We start from the raw sequence: 12,631 nt of genomic DNA, 5'->3' as shown, positions 1-12,631 counted from the left end.
CCCCCCTCCCCAGCTTACCTGTCCTGTTCACAGGGCTGGGGTCCAACAGGGCCTGCCCACCTACAGGCCTGTGTCCTTGGGTAGCTGGTGGGGAGGGGAGTGGTTGGGGCCCGTGGGCAGAACAAGACAGTCACCCTCCCCTCACCCTCCCCTTCCCCCCCCCCCGCCCATCCCCTCCACTTCCCAGTTGGTGCCAGGACGTGTCAGTCGGGACGACTCAGATCTCTGGTGGTGTGGATGCTGCTTTATTTCAGCAGGGCTTAGTTGCTTGCTCTCGGGGGGCCTACACCTTGTCACGCATAATCCTTGGTCACAGCCACTGTGCCCACGATGAGGCGCAGGGGGACAGGACTGGGCTCTGCCCAGCATCTCTTCTCCCAGAGTTCTGAGGGTCCCTCTCAATGCCCTTGTTCCTGAGAGGCTCCCACATGGTGTCCCGGCCCCAGCAGGGGGTCTCCCGGCAGACAGCTGGACTCAGCCAGCACCCAGAGGGATCACAGATGCTGGCTCTGCTTGGGCTGGCACGGGGGCAGGGAGGAGGGGGCCGGCAGGGGGAAGGATATCATGGAACGGGAACGTAAACTTAAGCAGTTTATTGAAAGAAGAGCCAGTAAACATAAGCAGCAGTTCTCCCCCATCTTAAAAAGGCCTGACACACCCCGGTTTCTGTCCAGCTCCGTGCAGGGCTCGTGCAACCTTAGATCTGTGACACGGCCTCGTCTGTAAAATGCTGACGACAAGACCAACCTCACGAGGTCAGATCAAAACCCCCAGCAGGTGGGACATCCCGGAAGGTGCCGGGCACATAGTAGGCCACCGATTTTCAGGGAGGATCTAATTATAGCCCAGAGCAAAGAAATCAGGACTTTGGAGGCATGATGTGGTGTCTAAGCAGGAGAAAGAAAACTTCTGTTCAGCTCCTTGAAAAGGTCAGTGCAGCTTAGACGTGTTCTCACACCGATGACCCCAGCAGAGGAGCTTCTGGGTCAGCAGGTGTGGGGGACCTTCCTGTTGGGACAGGCGACGCTCTGCAGCCAGGCAGCCCTGGGTGTGAGGTGTGATTCTGCGTATTTGCCAGTGGCCCAGGGTGAGTCCCCAGTCTCCCCGTCCCCGTAAAAGGGAGGTCATGGATACCTAACTCTCAGGGTTGTGAGACTCTGGTGAGAAATGCCCTATAAAACTCTACTGGGGAAAAAAAAGCACAAGTGACACATAGTGGGTGCTTGGGGGCTCTGCAGGAGGGTGGCCTGGGGTGCAGGCCAGTGGCCCAGGGCAGAGAACCCAGCCTCACCTTCCTTTCCGGCCTCAGGGCTGTGCTCTGCAGCCCCCCTCATGCAGGCCTCAGGCTTCAGGAAGGTCAAGGGCCGCCTGACACCTCCTTGTGGTCACGATTGACCCCCAGGCCTGCACCACGGGGCTGACAGAGCTGACCGGCAGCTGGCAAGGAGCTAGGCCCCTGCTCAGCTAAGAATAGAAGGCTTTGTGTGATTTAAGTAGCAGCCGGATCGCATCAGGCCTCCCAGCCTGGCCCAGGGGCCTATTAAGCGGGATCTGGGGCCATTGTGGGTCCTCCTGGGTGGAGGAGGGAGAAGGTGGGTGAAGGGTGCTGGGGCCACCACGGGCTTCCCCAGGACTTCTCTCTTGTTTCCACGTGATGATGATTTGATTTTTTTTCCATCAGTGAGGCTCATTGCTCCTCCCGTCTCGTCCCTGGGGCTGGCTAGGGAGCATCACCCAGTGTTCCTGGGGGAAAAAGCTCTCTGGGAAGTGTTCAAACAAACAAACTGGCCTCTGAGAGGAGCAAACAGAGCCACGAAAATGGCTTTGTCTTCAAGGAGAGAGCTGTCGATGGTGGCCATTTATTGAGTGCCTACTGTATGCCAGACCCTGCTGGGCTCTGTGTTTGTGCCTGTGCCTCATCAACCCTCAGAGGGGTGCAGCTGGGAGGTGTCTTCATGGACATCATACGGATGATGTCCAGCTAGTACTTGGCAGAGCTGAGATTGGAACCAAGGACTGTCCCACCTCGTTCCTTCTGGGGGCAAAAGATTCCTGAGTCAGGGGAGAGGTGAGAGTCTCAATTCCTGGAGAAAGCCCTAGGCATGGAGGACTTGTCTTGGTGCACTGAATTGTGCTTTACTTTTTTTTTTTTTCATTTTTATTTTAATGATTATTTTTGAGAGAGAGAGAGAGAGAAAGAGAGACAGAGCACAGCAGGGAAGGGGCAGAGAGAAACGGAGACACAGAATCCTAAGCAGGCTCCAGGCTCTGAGCTGTCAGCACAGAGCCCCGTCGCGGGGCTCGAACTCATGAACTGTGAGATCATAGTCTGAGCTGAAGTCATATGCTTAACTGACTGAGCCGCCCAGGTGCCACGAATTGTGCTTTCCTTTATGTTACTCCAGGACTGGATTGGGAAGAGGAATTGTGATCCTGTCACAAACAGAGTAGGTGCAGGCACCTGTTTGTTGAGTTGGAACAAAACCAGATCCCATTGGGGCTCAGATTCCCCTTCTGTGAAGTGGACAGAAGCTGCTTGGGGCAGGATCACGAGGCCACAGCACCAGATTCCTGGACTTTTGAACAGTGAGTGTCCTGGTCCCCCTCTCTGCAGGTCCTTGGTGCCTCCCACCTCCCTCTCCCCTCAGAGATTATTGCCAGTGTGAGAACTGGGAGGAATCCTGGGTCACCCTTCGGTTGTACAGATGGGAAGACTGTGCCCCAGAAGGATAGGGGTCATGAAGCAAGTGGGCTGGGAGCACATAGTAGGTATTTAAGAAATCCCTTCTTTCTTCCAGTGCCTGCTCCCCTTTGGGCACTGCTTTGGTGTGCAGCTCTGAAGGGCTGTTGTGGGCTGGGGGACGGAGTCAGCCAGGTCCTAGGAGAGAAGGAGGGAAGCAGGGGCCAAAGGTGGGAGCCTGTAGTGCCCCAGAACCATCTGCACTTACCCAAATCCTGCCCAACTCAAAGCCCCCCCCGCCTTCCGTGGAGCCTGCCTGGACTCCCCTCCCTAAAGCCCTTGTAATCTCCCTCTCTACCCCAAGAGTGGGGGATTTTTTTTTCAGCTGTGCTAAAATACACATGACTTAAAATTTACCATCTAAATAATTTTTTTTAAGTTTATTTTGAGAGAGAGAGAGTGAGCGAGCAGGGGAAGGGCAGACAGAGAAGGAGAGAGAGAGAATCCCAAGCAGGCTCCATGCTGCCAGTGCAGAGCCCGACATGGGGCTCAAACCCATAAACCGTGAGATCATGACCTGAACCAAAATCAAGGCTTGGACACTTCACCAACTAAACCACCCAGGCCCCCCAGCATCTTAATAACTTTCAAGGGTACAGCTTAGTAGTGTTCACTTTATTCACATTGTTGCACAACAGATCTCCAGAACTTTTCAACTAGCAAGACTGCAATACCCAGGAAACTGCCACTCTCCCTTCCGCCCCCGCCCCCCAGTCGCCAGCCCCCAGCCCCTGGCAACCTGCATCCCACTAGGAATTTGACTACTCTAAATACCTCATATACGTGAGATCACACTGTGTTTGTCTTTTTGCAACTGGCTTATTTCACTCGGCGTAATGTCCTCATGGTTTGTCCATGTTGTAGCATGTGACAAGGTTTCCTTCCCTTTTTAGCGGCTGAATAATATTACAGGGTGCATGCATACCGCACGTTTATCCATTTGTTTGCCACTGGACATGTGGTTGCGTCACCTCTTGCTACTGTGAAGAGTGGGGGTTTGGGAGGTGAGCGGGCCTGGTTTGGACCCTGGCTTCTAGCATCACTTGAGCTGTGGGTCTGAGTCCTTCGCCCCTTACTGCTGTGCCTGTGGGGGGAGGGGCTGCAGGGATTAGAAATTGTGCGTGTAGAAATGCACGGCAAGACAGTGAAGTGGGGGTGGGGGGATTCATTCTCATCATGCACTTTCCATCTTGGGACAGATAGCTTTTGGGGTTTAGGGGATCCACATGCCAAGCCCACCTTAACCCCCTTCTACGAGGCCAGCTCAGCATCTGGTGAATCTTACAGCAGTGGAGTGGGGGAGCACCTGGGCCCACAGAGGGGCAGAGACTTGCCCAAGTCTGCACAATCAGACAGTGGCCATGGCAGGATTAAACTAAGGTCTCCAGCCTTCTGGCCCAGGGACTTTCCTGCTGTGGTCTCCAGGATCCATAGGTCTGGTCCTCAGGTGGGACTGGCTCTCCAGGGGCCTGTGTGTAATCCTGTGGCATGCAGGTCTGGGGGAGGCAGGGAGCAGGGAGAGGAGCATCTCAGGCTCCTCTGTACAGGGCCAGAGGCAGGTAGCATCAGCTGGGCTTCTCTGATGGCCACCTTCTCCCAGGGCTGTGGACAGCAGCACTGCCCCAGCGATGAGGGGCTCGTGTCGGACTCCTTTGCATGGTTCAGGCTTGTCTGAAGTCCTGCCTTGCACCTGGGAGCTCACACTCTGCTTTCACTCACCTGTTCATTTGCTTATTCCTTCCCTAGTCATCTATTCAGCAAACACTCCCCGAGGCCTGCTGTGGGCCTGGAGACCAAGCCGACCTCGAAGGCAGTTAGCGTGGTGTAGCAGTAAATAGTGTGGATTCTGGGGCTAAACTGCCTGTGTTCCAGTCCTGACTCTGCCAATTGCCTGACTCTGCTCTGTGATCTTGGCCAAATTGCTTAACCTGTCTGCCTCTGATTCTTTTTCCCTAAAGTGGGGATAACGATGTTCCAGTGACTGTTATTACAAATCGCCTTGCAATTCAGTGACTTTATATAAGAACAACCATTTTATTATCTCAGTTTGTATAGCTTGGCAATCTAAAATGGGCTCAGCTGAGGGGCACCTGGGTGGCGCAGTCGGTTAAGCGTCCAACTTCAGCTCAGGTCATGATCTCACGGTTTGTGAGTTCGAGCCCCGTGTTGGGCTCTGTGCTGACAGCTCAGAGCCTGGAGCCTGCTTCGGATTCTGTATCTCCCTCTCTCTCTGCCCCTCCCCCACTCACACTCTGTCTCTCTCTCTCTTAAAAATAACGTTAAAAAAATTTTTTTTAATGGGCTCACCCAAGTGGTTCTGGCTCAGTGTTTCTGACATGGTTATAAGCCAGATGATGGCTACAGCAATGAGGAGCTGGGGCAGGTGGAGGTTGGCTGGGCCTCTCTTGATCTTTATGTAGTTTCCGGGCTTCGTTTCCATCTGTGAGCTCCTCTGGGAGCCTCGGAGCAGTCAGGTTGTCTACATGGTGGCCCAACACTCCAGCAGGGGTACCCCAGTGAACTCCACAGAAGCTGCATCGCATTCGATGAACTGGCCTTGGGAGTCTCGTAGGGTCACTTCTGCCATTACTCTCAAGCACCCCCCAGATTCAAGTGGGGGTAGCCTAAACCCTACCTCTCCCTAGGAACATTGTAGGAGGCGCATGTGGGGTGAAAGCTACTGTTGCAGTTGTCTTTGAAAATACAGTCTGCCACAGTTGTGAGAGTTAGGTAAGTCAAAACACGGGAGCTGTCTAGAACGGTGACTAGGCATTGCATATAAGCGATAGCTATATATAGTCAAGGGTGACCGTATGCAATTTACTCATGATGTGCTGATTTTAAGACCTGATTCCCAATGCGGAAGCCAATTCGATGAACTGTAGCATTTCTCATTTGGGTATTGAGGGATCTATAGGAATTCAACAAGCAGGGCCAAGTGGGAGGGCCCTCTGTGCAAAGGGAACGAGTTGTGTAAAGGTGTGGAGCGTAAAGTTCCTGAGGCCTGGACTTAGCTCCTGGTGGCAGGGGCTCCCCTGAGGTGAGGTGGGGGAGGGGGGCTGGGAAAGTGAATGGAGGCCAGGCTGAGAAAAGTTTTGCGGATGGGATTTGATCCTGTGGCTCCCAGAGAGTTCTTGGCTGTTTCTCAGGCAGAGATATGAAGGGCTGGAGTACCCTAATGAGGGAGCCACTTCTGAGGTGTGACCAGCAGAACTGGGGGAGGTACTGGACTTAGGGGGTATGGGGAGAGGGCAGGAATGATGGGACTCGTGCCCACGTGTTTGCCCAGGGCGTTTGCATCGGTTTTGCATGTGATGAGCATAACCACGCTCACTTGCCTTTTCTCCCCTTCTAGTATATTGGACACTTTGCAATTTTTCTCTGCTGCAAGGGGAGATGGAAGGGTGGGAGGGTGCCTGCCTTGGCAGAGGGGTCTGGAAGAGCCTAGCAGACAACCCTAGGGAAGCTGGCAGGGCCAGAGAACTCTCAATGGCCTCCTCCTCATGCCTCAGCCCCATCTGCGGGGGACGCCCCCCCCCCCCCCCCCCCCCGGGGGGGGCCCCCCCCCCCCCCCCGCCACCCTCATGGTCTCCCCTTCCAACACCCCTGCCTAGTGTGCAGCTTCACAGGGTCCAAATGGAACAGATCCCGGGGGTTGTAGTGTCCACCCCGCTCACATTACAGATTGGGAAACTGAGGCCCAGTGACTTGCTCCAAATGCCACAGCAAGTTAGCAAAGGATCCAGCCTCAAGCTGGCCACATGGCTGCAGCAGGTGTAGTGGCACTGAGGGCTGCCTCTGATTCAGTTTGACAGGAACAGGTGCTCTTCGGGTGCAGGGCTCCTCCCTACGAGATCCTCCACCCTCCACCCCCGAAGCCTCCCCCCAGCCACTCTCTAAGGCCAGTGCTCCCTCCTGAGGGAGGTCGTGGATTTGGAGGTCAGGAACCTGATTTCAAGGAAAGAGAAGAAGGGGCTCTTTAGCAGCTATGTGGTCTTGGGAAAGTCACCTTGTCTCTCACCTGTAAAAGGAGCAGGAGCGCACCAACCCCAGCAGGGCTGTCCTGAGGATTAGATGGGCCCTCCGGTGCTGAGCGATAATCTCTGATGCTGGTGCTGCATCTGGGAAAGGGATCTGCCAAGGATTACTCGGGAGAGGGATTTGAGCTGCTATGTGGAGGCAAGGCTGGACTAGCGCTGGGAAAAGGGAGTTGGTCTTGACCCTAAAAGCTCTGAGCTTGTGATGGGGCCGGTCCAGCCCTTCCCTTACACGTGAGAAGGGGCCCAAGGGAACGATTGGGGTGGGATCCAGGCAGGATCCCCTTCGGGGGCAACCTCCCCACCTAGCACTGAGAGCGAGGGCTTCCCAGAGGAAGAGTTTATGGAAACTGAGAGGGAAGGAAGGGTCGAAACAGCACAGCAAGTACGGTTGCTGTCTCCTCCCGCCCCAGCCCCTGCCCTGCATGCAGCTGTGAGAGACAACCCTGAGCTCCAGCCAAGCTGACCTTGACTCCTGGCACCCATGGTGTCCGCGAGGGAAGCAGAAGACCACACTGCTCCCAGAGTGCTACAGCTATGGGCCTGTCTACACCTGCGTGTGCCTCCATGAGCCTGTGTGTATTCACGTGTCCATGTGTATTGCCTGGGTCTGCCTGTGAATATGTGCTCTAAGTTTGTGTATGTCTGCCTCTGTGTGTTTGTGCATGTGCTAGCACATGTATGAGAGGGGGCCCTTGGTTTCCTGCAGGCCCCATGGGGTCTCTCCTTATAAATGGCAGACAGGTTAGAATGTGTCCACAAGGGGCCAAGTGCTCATGTGTTTTAAGCCCCAAGGAGGGGTGGAGCAGAGACAACCCTTGCTCTGGCAGGTGTGTGGGCTGAGGGGAGGTCCAGATCTCACCAGTGGGGCAAATTCAGCAGAAAGACGAGTTCCCCAGATTTGGAAAGCCTCTCCCAGGGGCTCCTCTGTGCAGAACTTGGACCCAGAATCAAATCAGGCACCACCTCTACTCTTGGAGCCAGCCAGGGACATCAGTGTGCAGCTGAACACGAGCATGGCTGCTGAACCGGGCTGTGCGGGGCCCATGGAAACAGGAAAAGGCATGCCCAAGTCTACCAGGAGAGTCAAGGAAGTCTTCCTGCAGAAGGAGTTTGAGCCAAGACTGCAGGGCTATTTGGTGGGAGGGGAGGGGAGGTGGAGAACAGATGCCAGGTGGGCCTGGGGGCTTGAGGAAGATGGGTGGGAAGGGTGATTCTCATCTGCCCGGCCTGGAAGACCGGAGAATGGAGGTGCCTTGAGAGAAGGCACAGGGGTGGAGCAGGTTTGGGGGAATGTGATGAGTCATCATTGGGCCACTGGGGGTGTGAGGTTCCTGTTGGGGTGTCCAGGCCGGGATGACCAGGGGTCCCTGGATACTCCAGACTTGAGCGTGGTCCAGGCAGAGACAGCAGTGCTAGGTGATCTTGCACAAGGAGAGTGTGAAGGGCAAGGGAGGACAAAGGGTGTAGGAGAAAGTGCAGCACGAGGCTCTGGGCAGAGAGGGGGACCTGGAGGCAATGAGGGAAACCAGAGCAAGTGGTGTCCTGGACGCCAGGGTCCAGAAGGTTTCTGGAAGGAGGGTGAGGCCCACAGTGTCAGGGAGGAATGAGAGCTGCACGGTGAGCTCACTCATGTGGAGGTCATGGTTGAACTTGGCGGGAGCACAGGGCTGTGGGTTTAGCAGCAGGTGGGAGGGAGGCAGTGGAGACGTGAGTGTAGACAACTCTTTCAGAGATTTGGGTGAGAAGGAAGGAAATAAGGGGTGTGCTAGCTGGGCTGGGGTGGAGGGGGACAGACCGAGTGAGACTCAGGGCCTATTCTTTGCCGCCTGCAAGGAGCCAGCCCAGAGGAGGTGCCGAGGGAGGAGGAGCAGGGTGAGGCTGCTGTGGACACCTGTACCGGTTCTCTGCTGGGGCCCGGGGGAGGGCGCCTGGAGGAGGCGGATTTTCCTGGAGGGATGGTTGTGCAGAGCAGGGGAGGAGGAGGTGGCATGGTGGCGGCCCTCAGTCCTGCCCTGAGTTCTGCCAGGCTCCAGAGTATCTGGCCACCCTGGGGGTGGGAGGACCTTACATGCAGAGGCTTTTGACGTCCTAGGAGGCAGAAGCCCCACAAACTCAGAGCATCCTCCTAAAGCAGGTTGCAAGTCAGTGGTTGAAGCTCAGGACTGGGCGGCGTTGGCCTCCGGTGGTTTTGGGTCTGCAGGGCTCTAGGGGTGGCTTCATAGCTACTTCAAACAAGAAAAGCCTGGGAAGGTCAGGGCACGGATCCTCAGGCTTCCAAGGAGACCACGCCCAGCTCCCATGGGTTAGGGGGTGGCTGTCTGCCGAACTGGAGCAGGTGTCCACAGCCGTCTCGCCCTGCTCCCCTTCTGGGCTGGCTCCTTCCCTGAACAAGCCCGAGTCTCACCCAGTCTGTCCCCCTCCCCCCTTTCCAGCTAGCACTCCCTTTCTTCCCAATTACTGGGAAGTTCTTCCTCTGGGTCTAGCCGAAGTCTCTCCTGCTGTGCGTTCCCTTCTGGTGAACTTGTTCAACCCTGCTCTGCGGAGCCAAGCTGATCAGCCGGCCGCTTTGAGTGGCGGCCAGTGTTTTTACAACTTGTTTTCATGAAGTTGGTTTCAAGTCTCCCTGCATTCCCAGAATGTCAGACCCGCCCTGATTCACAAGGATTGACCAAAACAGGATCTGAGCCAACGAGAAGAATCTGAGGACTTAGTCATCCCCCTTGGATGATCTGCAGATTCTCCTGCTTTCCTTCTAAATAAAAAAAAAAAAGACAAAAGGAAAAAAAGTAAGTTAGCTCAGATGGCCAGGAGGGTAGAGTGTGGGAGGGATGTACATAGGCTCAGATGATGCCGGCCCAGGCTTTCCTCAGGGGGCCCACCTCAAGTCAAGTTCGTTCTGCTGCTTGCCACATGGGGGAGCTTGAACAACCCCGAGTCTCGGCCTCAGTTTCCTTGTCTCTGAAATGGGAAAATTAATGGCACTGACCTCATAGCTGTCTGAGGTGGGGCGATCTCGAAGCAGACCCTGAGACAAGGGTTCACGTGAGAGTGATTTATTAGGAAGTTTTCCAGAAAAGAAGCTGCTAAAGTAATAGGGAAAGTAGAACCAGAAAGAGGAGGAGAAGCAAGCGCTGGGGACATGAGGCCAGAGCTGACCGAGGGCAAGGATGCTAGAGAACTTAGACCTTTACCCAGGTAGTCACCGGTAAAGGGGGGCCCTGGGGACCGGCCATGACCGCAGGCAAAGGGATTCCAACAGCCTCAGGGCAGTCCACCCACACACCTCCACAGATGTTGGCTGCTGGGAGGGACCACCAAGAGGCAGAACCTTCCTTGTGCTTCCACTGTTCCCCCAGGCCCAGTGCTGGCTCACGCTCTCTCAGCTTCCAGAAGCAGAATCTCACAGAGCTCCTCAGCTGGCAGACGTGGCCCCAGCCCCCAAGGTTCTCCCTGATGACTCGGCTTCAAGCAGCCTTTCCACCTTCGCCAGGTTGCCTTGCTGTAGTCCCTTCTGGAGAAGTCTGCCTCTGTGCCACTTACATCTCCAGCCCTGCCTGCACAGCCTAGGGGGCATCTGTGAAGAGCAGGACATGGCAGAGGGCCCAGGGGCAGTGGTTAGATTAGGGCCATGGAAGCACTGAGCACCACAGAGGAAATCAAGGCCCTTGGGGCCCATCCCCACCTGAATTGAATTTGACTTTTCTTCTCGGCCCACGGCACCCCACCCCACCATGTCTATGGGCAAAGCCCAGGCGTTCAAGGATTGCTTCTGGGACTCATGTTGGTCAGCATGTCCCAGAAACAAACAAGCAGGAGTTAGGCTCTCAGGACTCTGACGATGATGACTTTAACTGGTGGTGTCCTCCTGGGGTAGCCCGGATGGAATCTGCCCCAACCCTTCTCCCACCCCTGTGATGTCACTCACAATCTGGCCTCCCCACTAAGGCCTTTGGGAGTCCAGCGCTGTAGAGCATGACAGGCCTGGGTCCTAGTTCAGACTCTTGTGCCTGCTGTGTGACCTTGGCCAAGTCAGCTCCCCTCTCTGAGCCTCAGTGCCCCATGTTTCTCACCAAAGTGTTGTATCCACCCACCTCAGGTCTGGTGATTTCAACATGGTGTTAATCCCTGTTTGATACCCAGAGAGGCAAAGTGACTTGCCCAGGATCACACAGCAAAAGGGTGGAGGTGACAGGGCCAGGAATTGCTCCCTGCCCCCTGGCTGGTTAGGGAAGCACCTTACCATTTACCAGCTCTGCTCTGGCTCCCAGGCCTGTCTGATTTGGAACCTGCACTAAGGTCTTAATGAACACGATGGACTGAGGTAGGGACCCCAGTGGTCAGTGCGTGCTGTTTATCACTAGTTCCTCTGGCAACCATTTATGGACGTACTGTGGAAAGGGTTCATTCTGCGCTCAGATGGACGGGGTCCTGCTTTCCCCAGGCTTAATGTCTAGCACACGTATCCCAAGGCCTGGGCTCCTCCCTGCCTACCCTTCCTTCCAAGGAGCGGGCAGGGAGCGGCTGGCTGGGGTGGTGGATGCAGAGGAAACAAGCTTGTTCAGTCGTGGCTATTCGTTGCTGCCCCCAGTGGATCCAGTGCTGGACTAGGTTGGGGTGAGGCTAGGAGAAAGCGCTGATCCGCCAACAAGGCCCCCCTGCACCCCACCCCCAGCTCACGCCTCCTTTGTTCGGAGGGCACTCGGTGCCTTTCTCTATACCATTAGACAGCGGGCTCCCCCACCAGGGCTCGGAGCCTCTCCTGGCACACAGAAGAGCTCAGTTATGGTTGTGTAGACTGGCTTGGGAGTCCGAGTACGAATCCTGGCTCTGCCATTCACATAGCTGTGCCCTCGAACAAGGGACCCAGAGCCCTTGAGCTGTTCTGCCGTCTGCAGAGTGCAGGTGCAATGGGAGGCTGAGGGAGACAAACGAGAGAGTGGACAGACTCTCTGCCCCTTTCAAGGCTACGGCCGGCCCTCCGCATGTGGTCAACGGTGCTGCGGTAGATGGACCGGCATGCACCAGGCCAGTGGGAAACACGAGACGGATGGTGTTAGGTCCTATCACATTGGTTCTCCCTGTCCGCTGGGTTCCCCCAATCCTCCCATGGGGAATCTGGGCTGGTGGCTATAACCCATTTGAGGAACGAAGACCTGAGCCTAGAGAGGAGGCTGACCTGCCGGCCAGTGGCCAAGCCAGGCTCAGAGCCCAGGTCTCCTGGCTTAGTCTCCTACTCTCCCCTACCCTGTCCCCCTCCGGAACCTGGCTCCTGCTCTCTGGAAGCGCTCTGTGAAAGATGCTAGGAAGGGTGGTGGGCCGGAAACGTGGAGGTTTCTCAGGAGTGTGCATTCTGGTGGCTTTAGTCCAAGGGGATCAGTGTGACCAGTAGGCGCGGAGTAAGTGAGCCGAAGGCGGGCATGGGTAGAGGTGGACTGAGAAGGGGTGCAAAGGAGAAAACCAGTTGTGGGGACCAGAGGTCACTGGGTCCATCCGCTCAGCCTGATGGCCAGGGGGCTGCCAGACACTTCTAGGCCCCCTGGGCCAGGTCCCTTCCCAGATGGTGCTGGAAGGTAAGGGACTTTAAGGAGCAGCAGGTCTGAGGGAGATGCTAGTCAAGTCACGGTCACTGTCCTTGAAGGAACCCCAGTCGGCTCTAGAAATAAGGCCCACATCTAAGCATGAGGACCTTTCATGGGTACAGCGCTTTCTAAAAGGCAGACTCCAGGGAAGGCAGGGCTGGCTGGCAGCCCGGCAGATGCTCAGGTGAAGTGACCAGGGCAGGTGGCCTGGGCCCCACAGAAGTGAGAGCTGGTGGGCAGGGAGTAGACAGGCAGGCCCAGGGCAGAGTTTG

General features: G+C 56.0%; 1 protein-coding gene across 7 annotated transcripts in view; it reads left to right on the top strand.

Annotated features, from left to right (window-relative positions):
• Positions 1 to 12,631, top strand: part of GDPD5 (glycerophosphodiester phosphodiesterase domain containing 5) — an 87,888-nt gene that overhangs the window by 16,709 nt on the left and 58,548 nt on the right. Inside the window, exon 1 of one of the 7 annotated variants that reach the window (XM_040489383.1) lies at positions 2,565 to 2,586. The exons of the other annotated variants lie outside the window; for them this stretch is intronic. The gene's annotated coding sequence lies outside the window, so the exon portion shown is untranslated. Of the gene's footprint in view, positions 1 to 2,564; positions 2,587 to 12,631 lie in introns of those variants that run through there. 7 annotated transcript variants of the gene reach the window in all.

The sequence above is a fragment of the Herpailurus yagouaroundi genome, unplaced genomic scaffold (assembly GCF_014898765.1).
Source record: "Herpailurus yagouaroundi ecotype Mexico unplaced genomic scaffold, PumYag 180, whole genome shotgun sequence".
Lineage (NCBI taxonomy): Eukaryota > Metazoa > Chordata > Mammalia > Carnivora > Felidae > Herpailurus > Herpailurus yagouaroundi.
The sequence above is the reverse complement of the archived record's forward strand: the minus strand, read 5'-3'. Positions and strand labels throughout refer to the sequence as shown.